The following is a 14,247-nucleotide window of genomic DNA, read 5'->3' as shown; positions in this document are numbered from 1 at the left end:
AAAATATAATTGTTACCAAAAAGAGACTATTTACATTTTCTACAAGATTTTTAGTAGTAGTAGTAGTAGTAGTAGTAGTAGTAGTAGTAGTAGTAGTAGTAGTCGTCCTTTCTGGTAGCTAAATAACAAGGAAGTTCTTAGAAATTAGTGAAATCCAAATCTCCCATGCTAATCTAGGTGAGACTGACCAGTTTTATCTAAATTGTGCTATTGGTGCTGTATTTTGATGAAGTGTCTTATCTTGCCAGATATTTTTACATCTGAAACTGATACTGATTGAGATCTTTAGGATGAAAACTGAATGGCTTGGAAATCAATAGACAATATAGGGAGTGCAGTGTTTCCAAATATTGGCTAGATAAAAATAATTTTTTTTATGAGCTACTCTTTAGACATCTAGGGAAAACTAATATATTTTTCACTATCATGAACAAAATAGTGTGAGATCATACATATAGCACTTAAAAGCTAATGCAAATGCAGTACAGATGGGTTTTATTTCCCTGAAGAAACTGAAAAGAGGCTTTAGAGTGTTTTGATAAAAAGTCCTTATTGTGAAAAAAGCAAAGCACAAGAATCTGAGGGCAGGGAGTATTGATTGCATGTTGTGATGGTTTTATTAAAGAGGAAATCCAGATTAATCTGACTAATTTGTCTTCTTGATCTATATTATCAAAATTTAACAGACATTCTCTGCACCATATAGAGCGCTGAAATAACTCCCAACGTGTTTTTGTAGTTGCCTCAAGAAAAAGGCACAAACACCTTTATTGCTACTCAACACATGTAAGACTTGGAAAGAGTAAAGAAAGTAGCTAAATCAAACACTTAGCTGGAGAAGAGGCAAAGAAGGCAAAGAAAAAGAATCCAATTATTTTATGTTTGTTTTGCTAAATATTTTTTCCGTCAAGGAGTGAGGAGAAGAAACACCTCCTCCCTCCCCCTGCCTTTTAAACTTGTTTGTCTCTATTCTACAAGGCTGGGAGCAGGCAGCACCATGTGACTACCCATATATTGCTGCTGAATCTTCTGCCAACACTAATTAACCTCCTTGTACAAACAAAGTACAGCCTAGGCTTTGCCTGCATATGATTTAAAACAACAACAACTTAAAAAAAAACCCAAAACAACACAAACCAATCCCAAACGTTTGCCAGTCGTCTTGATGTTCGTTAATTGTTTCATTTCTTTTACCTGAAAATGATCCTCTGGATGAGGGAAATATCCCTTCTCCCTACCCCCAAAATGTTTCAGCGTTTGTTGTAAAATCCAAATCCCAACTGTAGACGTAGTTCAAACGGCAGCAGTGCTGCAGCCTGCAGGCTTTCTGTGACTGATTAACTTTGTCAAAAACTTTTGGATACTGCAAGGTGCTGAGAGCTTTAAAAAATAACAGTTAACATATGGAAGTAGTAACCATGCGGGAATATGTCTGGAGATAAGATCTGGATCATTTAATTCAGAACACCTCAGCCAAAGGAAGCTGCAACAAGTTTTGAGCAGGGCACCTGTGCAGCCCAGGATGTGCCCACACAAGGGTCTGGAGGCAGGACTGACAGCACGGGAGATACTGCTGGAAACCAGAGTCTGTCTACACCAGCTGTATCACCAGTGGTTCTGGAAAGCTCATGAGAAAAAGCTGCTCAGTAAAGCTGGTCACCACAGAGCTTCTATTCTGCACTGATCTCCGCTTTCATCACCCCACTGTTCAGCCTCTCAAAGGGTTTCCTATATTTTTATTGAATGTTACTGAAAATAACCAAATGAGGAAGATGGGGTCTTGTGAACTTGGTTCAGCGTTAAACAGTAAGACATGCCTTTCCTTTCAAAATGACTGCTTATTTATATTCTTTTTTAAGGCCTAGCTTATCTTTCTTATCTCTGGGATAAATGAAATGCAATTTGAGCTAAGAGATCTAAATATTTTCAGAATTATTTCAGAGGCTGTTAGATATATGCACAAGAAAAAAAAAAGATATCATACATATCTTTCTATTCTTAGACCTGTACCCAAACTTTACTTTTATTTTGCTGGTTTTTTTCCCCTCTGTCTGTATTTCTCAGTCTCTAAGATATGCAGATTTTTCTTGAGCAAGATGGTAAGGAACATAATTGGTGCAAACTGTCTATGCAGGGCAATCTTTCCAGAAATACAGTTTTGGTTACATATTCATGTTGAACTTTCTTTTTGCCTATATTTTTCCCTAAGTGTTTCTTTTAGTCACAGCACGCTCTCACCAGAATTGCTTCATCCAGTAACTATGAAGTTCCTCTAAGTTGTTAAGATGAATCCAAGGTATGATTTCATCAGCCACCCCCTAATTTGGAGTTTTTGATATCCCTTAAACATGACAAGGGTCATCTCACAGACTGTAAACAAAGACATTTATGGCTGTCAGAATGCCTACTGAAGTGTGTGTGTTTGTCTGCCTGCACTAATTGTGCATTTCTCGGAAATCTGTAGCTAGACAACTGGCCTTATGCCTTATATGATGCAGATTAACATTATGGTTCATTATGAGTTCGCATTTGGCATTGAGGCAACAGAGGCTGATCGAAGTGCAGAATCAAGCCTTATATTAGTTGCAGCTTAAACGTAGCTTTTTTCTTTGGGTCAGCAACAAATATGAATAAATAAGGCAGAGCTTATGAAAACACCATTGAAAAGAAATAAAATTGACTTATGCAACATGCTTAGCATTATATGGTTACACCCACACAAAAGCCAGCGTCAAGACTTTGGCTACATAGAACACGTTTTATAGGTTTTCACATAGTGCTGTTTCAGTGAAACACTAGCTTTATTTCTGGCTCTATGTGATGGATGGTGTCATCAAAAAGACTAGCAGCATGCCCAGTATTAGATATTTGATTAAAGACTTTGCTGAATTGGGGAATGAATGTCTTTGAGACATTCTGTGGAGCTTCTGAATCCCAGAATAGCCCCAAATAAATCTATCCAGTTATAGAGACATTTTTTTTAATGCTGCATGGTATGTAGCATTAGACTTGACATTTTTATACATATGTTATTGCTGAGATACAGTTGCTGTGGGAGGTGTAATTTAGAAATTTCCAACCCTTGCAGATTTAAAAGCTCCATCACAGCATTACACTAATATGTTTATGTTCATTTTTCCTTATTTTTTTATGAGTTGTACTGACTATCATTTTTATAGGGCTCTATAGCATATATCTAATTAACCCTGTCCATATTACTCAATTATTTGGGTTTTTGTGGCGAGGAATGAATTACACCCTTCAGGATCAGATGCCTAATTAAATTGTTTAATTTAAGTTTTATTCATGTTTTGAATTCATTCTCTTCTGCATAAAAATAAGAAATGAGCAATATTTGCTCATAGCAATAATTTTCAACAAAATATTGAATTAGTTAATTTCTTACCAGGATTTCTTTGAATGATTAACAAGGTACTTTCATTCTTTTACACTGTGTACTGAAGCAATGGAGCGGTTCAGATTTAAAAAAAACTTAGCATCTATCACATCTCAGAATAACCTTCAGACTGAAGGCCTACTGCATAAATAATTGATGCCATCAAAGCTTATGTCAAGGTACAACACAAACAGTTAAGGTACACCTGAATTGAACTAACAGGTGAGCATGAAGACAAATGGTGATAAAAAAATGGTGCACTTTTTCATGTCTGCTGTTGGCATTACTGTTGACTTTCTTATGAGAGAAATTGGATCAATACAATCAGGGCATTAAGTGTTTAATAGCAACTTAAATCTTCTAAATTTTATTGTAAACAGACCACTTTTGAGGAGTGGCTTAATCAGCAGATGAGAACAGAAAACTAACTGCCCTGCAGAAATGGTGGTAATGATTGATAGTCCTAGCAGTAGTAGGTCTTCTGTCACCTGGTTGCAGGGTTGGTCTAATGGACTCATGGCTCACCAGCCTGCTTTGCTTGGCCCTTGCCGTGATACATATTTAAGAGATGTCCCAAGCATCAACATAACTCTGAGGCTTCACAGTCTGTCCTTGCATGTGTTCCTTCATCAAGTCTAAGCTGGTGGGTGGAGAAACAAGAGTGGAGAAGCTGGCGTAGAAGGGAGAAAAACACTCAGAACAAAACCTGCAGCAGAAATTCTCTTTCTGCTCATTTGACCTGTGGTCTTAAGCCACAAAACCACCTTTCTCTTCTCACTGACTCCTGCTATGACTTGCTTTCTTGAAGGCCTAAGAGCAGGGAGATCCTCACTTCTTAGTATCATTTGTGGTATTTATTGATGCATTTCATGTTTATTGATGCTTCCCTTTGCCTGCTGTCCCTTTATTTCTGCAGCTGAAAATTGTGATGCTTCATTTAAGATTCATGGCTGTGACTTGGGAGCAAGTGCCTAGCTGTGATGACCTATGTGGTGAAAGGCAAGATATTGACCTTACAGGGCACTAGTCTCAGTGAGCTGGGAGGGAAAAAACTGCCTTTTTTCCCACTGAAGGAAACACTACAAGCCTCACAGTCTAGGTGTCTCACAGAGTGTTGAAATTAAAAAGCCATAAAAATCAGATATACCAATACATGTAACTAATTAGGAAAGCCATGGTAGAGCCCAAACTATACTCACATCCAGCATAACAAATGAAAAATATGAATTTTTTTTCTGTCTCTCTTTATTTTCTCTCTCTTTTTTTTTTTCTTTCAAGAGGATGCTTCAGAAATTCATAATATATGTAGTTAAAGGAGAAACTTTTTTTTGAGGGGGGCACAACAGACTGCTTGAGAAATAAGTGACAAACAGACTTTTAGCAAAAAAAAAAAATCACATTCCATAAGCTATGTATTGTAGTTTATTTTATGCATAGTAAATAGATTGCATATAAAATTAAGTTTGTTGCATACAGCTGTTTCTTTTATTTATCCCCCAAAACATGTCAATAATATATGTTGAAGAAAACAGTCTAGCAGTCTATTCTTTAATTTCATTGAAAACAAGAGCTGGAAGTTTTCCAAATAACTCAATAAGTGATACATAGTCTAATGAAGAGATAAATTTCTTGTCTTAGGATAGGAGACACTTCATGTGTAAGTCTACGGAAGTCTAGATCATAGTTCATGGAGTAGGTAGAAGATCCTTTTAAGCAATGTAGCAAGAAATACCCAGCAAAAATAAGTGAGAATTAAATGTGCAAAAATAAATCCCCAGTCCTATGGGATTTCTGAAACAGTCAGGGTAGGCGAATGTTACTACTGCCCAGAACACTGCATGAACAAGGCCTCTTGAGTGTGAAAGACTTGCACCAAGGCTGTAGCAAAATTCCTGAGCACAGCATTAGGTTTATTTGCCTAAAGGAGTTATATGAAATGTAGATTCATAACCTGATCTAAAAAAAGACATTTTAGCAGAGGCTTGATTTTTCTGCCAAAATCAATGCTGTTGAGAATAATTTCTATTTACCTTTTTTGTGCTGCCTTGTCCTGCCATATATTTACAGTATATCATAAATGTTATAAGCTTTTTATGATCTAGAAAGACCTGGGCAGTTAGCTAGTCCTAGCCCCTGCTCAAAGCAGGGGTAATGGGAACAGGTTGCTCAGGACCATGTCCAGGCAAGGTTGAACATCTCAATGGATGGAGACCCCCACAACCCCCCCGAGCCACATCCAGTTCTTTGTTCACTGCTGTGATGAAAAAGGGTTCTTAACGTTAAACCAGACTTTGCTGTGTTCAGAATTGTGCTTGTTACCTCCTGTCCTCCCACCTTCAATGGTAGTCAGACCGCAGTGGGTTCTCCCCTTTCCTTTTTCGTAGGCTAAGACATCCCAGCAGCCTCTACCTACATCATCCATCGTATGCTCTATCCCTGACCATAATGGAGACACTGTGCTGGACTCATTGCTGTATATCAAGGTCTGTCATGCACTGGGTGCCCAAATCTGGACCCTGCATTCTGTGCAGTTTCAGTGGAGCTACATATTGAAATGTATAGAGCCATCATGACGTATATCTCTTGCATGCAATTTCCAGTCTTGCAGCCTATAATCAGGGAAAGCTTCATCAGTCTGATCAATGACTTTGTGGCTCCTCTTTTTGTTTGGTGAAGCAGCTACAAATGCCCATTGACAGACATTTCTCTTGTTAAAATCTTGTACTGTTATCATCATACTACAGACTTGGAACCAGAAGTTGTGTCAATCCAGGTGTGATGAGAAACACATGCCCCTCAACAAATGAGGTTGTGTCGTATCTCTGTGAGGTAGGGTTTATTGGGGATTTTATACCTGTGTTCTGTGTCAAGATTCTTCCTCTTAACCTGCCTCTGAGCTGAGTTACTCTGAAATGCAGAGCTACAACACAGCCTTGAGATCTGTCAGACCCTGAATAAGCTTTGGTGGGCCGAGTGTTAGTATTCATGAAGCATAAGTTCTGACTGAAAACTGATGCCTTCAGCCAAAAATTCACAGTCAGAAGAAGCTGTTTCCTTATATGTAGATGAGAAGTATATATTTTAATAAGGTCGCTGGCACCTGGGTGTCACTTTTTTCCCCTGCTTAGTATAAAACTGGCTTAGACAGATATTTTAGACTTATGTGCTGCTAGCAAAGTACTCTTCCTAACAACAGCAGGATTCTCAATTGTGATACTTCCACTACAAAATATGCCAAAATGAGTGGGCCATATTAATTTTCTGCAAGAGCTTTGAAATTAAATTTCAGAACATAGCATTTGCAGCAGAGCATGTGTAGCTATTATCCCCCCAGAACATAATTTGTCAACTAATACACATTATTAGAGCTATATTATGTATTTTATTTCCCAGGCTTCTAACTGAATTTGTGCATTAATTGAACTAATCCCTTTGCTGCTCCGTTATTGAACCTGCTACACTCATCTCAGAAGCTAGTAAGGGTGGTGGTGGGAGGAAACTTAAACTTGCTTGTATCTCTTTCTGCTAAAAGTAAGGACAGCGTAATTGAATCTAAGAAATGTCTGATTTTAAGAGAAAAAAGGTTCACCATAATTTATGTCGCTAAGGACTACTAAACTTAGATTTTTTTTTCAATTGTTTCATATGAGTGTTGGTTTGGACCCAGTTCATTGTTTAACACTGAGGACATGAAGGCAAAAAATAAAGTGCTTTCTTATTCCTAGTAGCTAGTAGCTACTGTATAAACTGGAGAGGGCCAGATTTAGACTAGACCTAAGGAAGAATTTCTTCACTATAGGGTGGTGAGACACTGGCACATGTTGCCCAGGGAAGTTGTGGCTACCCCATCCCTGGAGGTGTTTAAGGCCAGGTTGGATGGGGCCTTAGGTAGCCTGGGTTAGTGGGAGGTGTCCCTGCTCATGGCAGGGGATTTGGAAGTACATGATCTTTAGTGTCCCTTCCAACACAAACTATGCTATGATTCTATGATTCCAGTCAACTCTCAAGGTCCTCTAGTAGTGATAATCTAAAATGATGTCAAAGATTTTTATTGTCCATTCGTATATTCTACGTGTCTATTTATAGGCAGTCCGTTACCCATATATGCATGAATAAAGAAACTCATTTTGCTATTTGCTATTCTATGTGTTTTGGATACATCACGTAAGACCAGGACATGGCTACAGTACTGTTCCCAATGAGCTCAGTGTGCCTAATTTCTTCAGCTGCTTGTAAAATGATTGCATGCTTCCAGTAAAGAAACAATAAATCAGAATAAATAGAAACTTGGAAGGACAACCCTACCTTTTCCTTGTTACAAATAAGAAAAGCAGAAGCTGTGGACATATTCCATAGTTATAAGCTTCAGTGGTGTGTGCAGTTTGATGTTCATGGGTATTGCCTCTTTGCTTGTTTTTTTCACCACTCACTCTTAGACTCAATTCATACACTGTGTGGTCCTGGGAGCATGGCAAATCTGATCATGTATTACACATTTTCATGGAAAGCTTTACATTATTTCACTCATGATTTCTAAGTTCAGATCCGTTAAAATGAAAGTTTATTTTTATTTTGAGAAGTAAGTGCACTAAGGATAGACACTTGTGGGGTGATATTATTTGTCAATATGCTACAAAGGAAATATTTGGCTGTTGCTGTCTGTATACTGGCTACGGTTCAGTGTTCCTGCTGTTTAAGATGTCACAAAACAAATAACCCATCCTTTACTGAGTAGCTCCAACATAACATGTTAGTAATGAGTGCAAAGACAGGACACAAGTATGTTGACATGAAAATTTCAGCCATGGAAATGTAATGTTGCTCAGCCTTGAACCCATTTCAGGATGGTGATGGTAGGTTGAGGAAGACTTTGGGCACTTCAGACCAATCTAATGTTGTTACCGTGACCATCCCCAGTAGTAAAAAAGCACCAAACACATTTGGATATTTAGTGCTGTATCTAATGTGTGCCTTTTAATCTGTGAATGGCAGATATTTACACCTTCTTTTAACATCTACTTCATTTAAAATAACCTTCTTGTTATACCACTTACTTCTCTCATGTAATGTTGAATATAGCTTTTCTTATTTACTGTGTACTCTTTTTCTGTCTATTTTTCTGTCTGTTTCTGGAGTGTAGATACAATGTAATGATTCCAGTGTTTTATATCTGCCTAATGTAAGAGGAGTGTTTGATGGGAACGGTTGGACTCGATGATCCGGTGGGTCTCTTCCAACCTGGTTATTCTGTGATTCTGTGATTCTGTGATTCTGAGTCATATTTATAACTTAATGTATTATTTTAAAGTTAAAACGTAGTTTTGTTAACTGGATAATTTTTTTTCTTATAATTTAAACAAGGAGTTGCAGAATGTGTATAACATATAGTAAAATTTGCCAGCAGGATGTTAAGACTTCTGGTTAACTTGCTGTATGTCCTTCACATATAAAACTTCATAAGATTTGAAAGGTATTTAGCCTTCTATTATTTTTCTTTCCTGCCTTTTTGGTATAAAGTGAGAAAAAATACTCTAACTGATAAAGTGTAAGTCTTACTAAAGGTAAAGAACCAAATCAGAATACGGAATTCTTGGGACTTGATTATACAAAATGCAGCATAATTATATTTGGTTTCTTCCTGGTTTAATTTAGTTTATACCCTTAGGAGGTATCCATTCACCATATTTAATTTAGCTGTAATACACTGTAGTAAATAATTTCTAAAAAGGAAGGCTTAATGAGTCGAAGGCATGGATGACAATCTTTATGTTTTCCACCTTATCTTTTTAAAATAGATTTTTTTTTTGTTCCATTAAAACATTTTCTGGGGAATTACTCAGGTAATAGACACTGCTGCACTACGGAATGTAATTCTGGATGTGATGGTCACCAGTGAAAGTGAGTTCATCAGTGATGTCAAGTTTGGAGACAGCCTTGGCTGCAGTGATCATGCACTGGTTCAAGGTCCTGAGGGTTATGGGACAAATAAGGAGTATAGTCAGGACCCTAAATTTCAGGAAAGCAGAATTCCAGGTCTTCAGGGAGTCTGTAGGAAATGGTCCTCAAGGACAAGGAAGCAGAAACAGAGCTGGCAAATATTTAAGGATGCTTTCCATAAAGCACGAGAGCACTCAATCCCTGGATGTAGGAAATCAGGCAGGGAAAGGAAGAGACAAGTGTGGCTGTGTCGAGACCTGCTTTTCAAACTGAAGAGCAAGAGGGAACTGCACAGGCAGTGCAAGCAGGGACAAGGAACCTGGGAAGAGTATAGGGACGCTGCCCGCTTATGTAGGTATGGCATCAGGAAGGCCAAGGCGCAGCTGGAGCTGAACTTGGCAAGGGAAGCAAAGACTAAAAATAAGGGCTTCTAGAGGTATATCAACAAGAAAAGGAGTGTTAAAGAAAGTGCATCCCACTGATGGATGGAAATGGTGATGTCATATCAATGGACAAGAAGGCTGAGGAACTCAACAAAATTTGAAGTGGGCCTATGAGAACCGCATGAGGTTCAACAAGGCCAAGTGCAAGGTTCTACACGCGGGTTGGGGTAATCTGTGTTTTCAATAGAGGATGAGTGATGATGCGACTGAGAGCTGCCCTGTGGAGAAGGATTTGGGGGTGCTGATCGATGAGAATCTTGACATGAGTGGGCAAATTGCACTTGCAGCCCCAGGGGCCAACCATATCCTGGGCTGCACCATAAGAAGCGTGGCCAGCAGGTCAAGGGAGCTGATTCTGTCCCTCTACTCCACTCTTATGAGAACCACCTGGAGTATTGTGTCCAGTTCTGGAATCCTCAGCATAAGAAGGATATAAAACTGTTGGAAGTGGTCCAGAGGAGGGCTACAAAGGTGATCAGAGGGCTGGAGCACCTCCCATATGAGGACAGGCTGAGAGAGTTGGGCTTGTTCAGCCTGCAGAAGGGAAGAAACAAAATACCAAAACTGACATCTATGCATTTCTGATGTTGCATTGCTTAGTAGCATAAATTGTAAAGCAAAAGTTTAGGAAAGAAGGGAAAAGAAAACCATCAGAGGTATGTAAATTTTCTTCCCATAAACTGAAGAAAATCATTCAGTTTGTATCTTCCTAAAGATCCAACCCTTGCTTGCTGCTGCAGTGCCAAGTGAACAGCTCCACATATGCACAGGACTTTCTGCTCCTGATTTGCATTATAAATCTGTAGAATGACAATATCCTGATAAATAACAGTAATGTCAATATCATCCTGCATAAAGGTACAGTATATAGTAATGTGCTTTGCCAGATGCTCTTTTCTTTAAGCTCAAAGCTCTGACATTCTTACCCTCTTTCTTTTTAAACTGCAAGACCTTTAAGTCACAAGGTTGTAGTTATTTTTACATTTTAAATCTTTGTATGACTAATGGCAGATGCCTACATCAAGGGTAGACACCATCGTTAGTGAATTGGGACTAATGACTCAGTGCCTTGCTTGAGATGAAATGTAGCAACCTGCGTTTTCAGCACAGATCAGCAGGAGGGGCAGCATATTATACAAACATTAACACTTAAGCAAAACCTTAGGCAAGGCTGATACGGAAGAAAAAGCTGGTATGAGCCAGGGGCTGTGGTAACTGCAAATCCTCTGTGACATTTTTCACACACACTCAAGTGTGTAAGCAGCTGCACCAGACATGAAGGCATTGCAGGGATGGTATCACTTTGACAAACTACTGACAAGGGCAGTTTGTCCATCATCACTAAAAAAGCACAGTGTAGAGCTGCTTGTGAGAGACCAAACAAGATGAGTGACCCTTACAGCGGACACAAGTGTGAAGAGGCCACCAGGGCTAGCTCAAATCTACTGATCTGAGACGTCTAGGGTCAGATTCTTGGGGAAATAAAAGAAGCATGAGCTTGAGAATTACTAGGGACTGTGCTGATTCCCTCAGCTTCTCTAGGCTTTTGCGTAGCCCTAGCAGAGTTGGCAAGGTAAGTTTTCTGATGTGCTAATCAGGTTGCAATGAAATTCAGCCTTTTGCAGCGTGCCTGGGTCATGACAGTCCTGAAGGACATGGGAGTGCAAAAACTGGGTGGGTTGCTGGAGGAGGCCTAAACTACAGCATTTAAGTATGATTAAAGTTGGTATCTGTTCACTTGTCAAATGCACTTGCTAGATTTAAGCTGACCTTACTGTGATTTGCTCAAAAGCTTACGAATGTGAACTCAGAGTGCACTTTCTCAGGCACTAAAGCTGGAGAGTAAAAGCCACCAAATATTATGTATTTGGGATTATATATTCCTGAATTTAAGCATTCTTACTTAAATTTACTCAAAAATAAATCCACCCATTGGCTGAAAATACTGAGAAAACAAACTTACATACAATATTTTCTTCCGTGATAGTTCTCAGAGAAATATTTGGAGAGAGTGAAAGATATTTATACAGTCCTTTTCTTTCACCTTACTCTCCTAAGAGAGATGGCAGTAGTGGTATTTAATAGAGTAAAAGAGGAATGGACTTCTTAGCCTGGGAGGTAAACCTTTGTACATGGGAGAAATTTTATAACAATTTATTTTAATTTTGTAAAAGATTGCATTGAGTAAAAGTAGTGTGAATCCTTACAGTGATTCTTCTTTTAAAATGCTGGGAAGGATTGTGGCGTTTTGTTTTGTTGTTTGATTTTTTTTGTTTGTTTGTTTTGTCCCCTCTGCTCCCTCCTCCCATTTAGCTAAAATCAGTATATCTAGTCTTTTTATTACAGATTTAAACAAATATAAAATAATTTTTAAAACCTGTAAATTGCCACCATTGAAATCCTGATAATACAGGAATTTATAACCATTTAGAATTGATTTATATCTGTATAGTTAATTATCTTTCCTGCATGGGAGCACCTGTGGCAGGTAAAGCACCTCTGTAGTGGCATGGAGTGTTCACACTAAGATAATAATCCCTTTCTAGAAGTGCCAATATAATTAAAGCAGCTCAGCCTTCTATAACAGACAAAGTCTGAATAATTTATTCCATTTGAAAAAGGTTGCATTTAAAGCAGAACTGAAACATACAATGTAAACATTGAAGTATTATAAACAAGGTTATATCTATGCTGCAGTGTTTGGATCGTACTGCATATACAGCTGATATGGCCAAACTACCAGTCAGTGAGAGTTAACCTTCCTTTGACTCAGTGTTGGTGCCTCAGCTGCTGTGGGTAGAGAGGTATAACTATGTAGGTTAGATATTGTGGGTCTGTACAACACTACAGCTCCTCTTTTTTGAAGCTAGACTAGTATAATTTTCTCAAATGTGTTTTCCTGTTTCTGTTGCTATTTTGGAAGTTAGAAGTAAAATACTGTTTACCTGCGGAGTGAAAAGGTAAGTTTTATTTTTTTAGCTTGGAGCATTTATCTTTCTTAAAAAAAAAAAAGCTAAATTTCCATTAATAAATGTATGTTAACAGTAAATTGCCATAGGAAGGATCTTCTAGATCATTTTTGCAATATAAGCAGTAAGTAAAAAAATTTCCAAATTAAAAAAAACTTGAAAATATATCTACAAAACCAAAAGGCTAATCTAGTTTCCCCAGGTTTTGGAATCTCTTCTCTGGTCCTGGGATGGACAAGTGACCAGCTCTGGGAAATTACATCTGGAATATAAACACAGATGGTTTAAAACCAAAGTGCTTTGCATCAAATGCAAAATTAAAGCATATTCTGCTTGCGCCCCTGACTGCATTCAGCAATAATTATTGTTACTGGAATATGCAAGAAATGTTACATGTGTTTGTGGCAAAAAAAGAAGTATTTGTGTTAATGCTTCTTCTTTACTGCAGTATCATTACTGTTTCAGCAATCCTAATTTAGATGTTTTGCTTCAGGTTTTATCTCCTTATGCTAAAGGCAGCCAGAGCACAGAAATGGAGCTGTTTGTCATGGGAGATAGAGTATTCTAATTGCAACACTAGAATGGAAGGATGTACATGTTTGGGAGGATAAAGGGATTGTCCAAGAATCACACAGTAGATCATGGCAAAGCCAGGTTGAAACCTAGATTTCTCGCTTCTGACTCAGTAGTCTCAGCTATTGAGTACACTGCTACTCAATGCATAACATGAGAATGCAGTTCTTAGTAAAGAAATATGCACTAGACATTTTGATGATGTTGACTGTTTATTCACAATAACTAAATCCAAGAAGCATTTAAATCTGCAGAAACAGGACTTTTGAAAGGAATCCCTCGATGAATCCTGGCAGAGTAGTTAGGTTTTCAGGTCCATGAGCACAGAAAACCCACAGAAAACATCTCTGCCACTAAAGGAGGAGCTGCTGTCTGCCGAATTTCACAGTAAATACTCTCCCTGCAGTTTCTACCGATACAAAAGCTGCAACAAGGGAGTTTGGAAATGTTTTTTTCTGTACTATGCAGTTTTAAATACCAATAAACAAAAGCAATAACACACTTTTTACAACTACTGATGAACATGTTGATGCCTAGTGTCAGGAGCTGTGTGGTGACAGATTTAGAGATTAGAAAATGAAACGGTGTTTTATGCAGAGGAGGCTACTGCCTTTGTTCAGCAGGGAAAAGGCAAAATCCCTCGGTATCATGCAAGACTAGTCTATATTTACATTTGTCTCTCCAGGGAATACAGGAAGCTTAGCACACTTATGTCACCTGGCAATTCATAGCTATGTTGTCTTTGAGGAGCTCAGACAACTTTAGGACAGCCTGCCTGCATTATGTGCCCACTCATGTGGCACATAGTGTTCCTCTTTCCAAGGAAACCTTTCTGCCCAAGTGTCTTGCACTGGCTGCAGGAAAGCTCCTGAACAGATGTGCAGGAGACTACCGTGCAGCTGTACTGCATGCAAATGAGTCATTCTAT

The sequence above is a fragment of the Phaenicophaeus curvirostris genome, chromosome Z (assembly GCF_032191515.1).
Source record: "Phaenicophaeus curvirostris isolate KB17595 chromosome Z, BPBGC_Pcur_1.0, whole genome shotgun sequence".
Taxonomy (NCBI): Eukaryota; Metazoa; Chordata; class Aves; order Cuculiformes; family Cuculidae; genus Phaenicophaeus; species Phaenicophaeus curvirostris.
The sequence above is the reverse complement of the archived record's forward strand: the minus strand, read 5'-3'. Positions refer to the sequence as shown.